Source organism: Haliaeetus leucocephalus, unplaced genomic scaffold, assembly GCF_000737465.1.
Source record: "Haliaeetus leucocephalus isolate CR32 unplaced genomic scaffold, Haliaeetus_leucocephalus-4.0 Scaffold136, whole genome shotgun sequence".
Lineage (NCBI taxonomy): Eukaryota > Metazoa > Chordata > Aves > Accipitriformes > Accipitridae > Haliaeetus > Haliaeetus leucocephalus.
In genome coordinates, this window is record NW_010972572.1 from 2,275,065 (window position 1) to 2,276,143 (window position 1,079).

The following is a 1,079-nucleotide window of genomic DNA, read 5'->3' on the forward strand; positions in this document are numbered from 1 at the left end:
GTGAATGAGGGAGGGGCCGGGGGAAGTCGGGGCACGCGGGGCGCTGGGGCTGTCACCGCGGGCAGGGCAGGGGTGTCCCCTTCTGCCCCGGGACGTCACCGTGGGGCTCGACATGGGTATCGCTCTCGTTCCCCGGGCTGTCGCCATGGGACAGGGCACAGACATCCCCCTGGGTCCCCAGTCTGTCACTGTGGGACAGGGCATGGACGGGATGTCCAGGGCATCATCCCTTGGTCTGTCACCATGGGGAGGGCATGGATGTCCCCCTTATCCCCCAAGCTGTCACCATGGGACAGCATACGGATGTATCCCTCGTCCCCTGGGCCGTCACCAAGGGCAGGGCACGGACAACCCCCTTGGTCCTCAGGCTCTCACCGTGAGTCGGGGCGTGGACATCTCCCTGCATCCCCAGGCCATCACCATGGGACAGGGCATGGACCTCCTCCTGGGTCCCTAGGCTGTCACCATGGGACAGGGCATGGATGTCCCCCTCATCCCGCAGGCTGTCACCACGGGACAGGGCATGGATGTCCCCCTCATCCCGCAGGCTGTCACCACGGGACAGGACATGGATGTCCCCCTCATCCTGCAGGCTGTCACCATGGGACAGGGCATGGACATCCCAGCCATCCCACAGGCTGTCACTGTGGGACAGGGCATGGAGGTCCCCCTCATCACTGGGGCTGTCACTGTGGGCTGTGATGATGCAGTGGGGCGCGTGGCATCCCCGGACCAAGGACCCAGCACGTCCCCAGGCTTGGGCAGAGCTACGGGTACCAGACATGGGCTAGGCCACCCGTCACTGCCACCACCACTGGGAGGGGGACAGGGACACAGGACGGAGCCAGAATCCTTTAAAAACTTGTCCTTTATTAGTCTGTCGGAAGCGAGTCCCTCTGTATAGGGCGTCCCACCCAGTTATAGCAAAGTGAATAACATGAAGGGACTGAGGCCCTCCTGCCCACGGCCCCCCCGGGCCGGGGGGAGCACGGGGACTGGCGGGGGGGCCCAGGCCACCGGGGACATCCCTCCCTGCGCAGCCCCCTGCTGCCGAGACCCCCTTCCCACCCTCCCTTCCT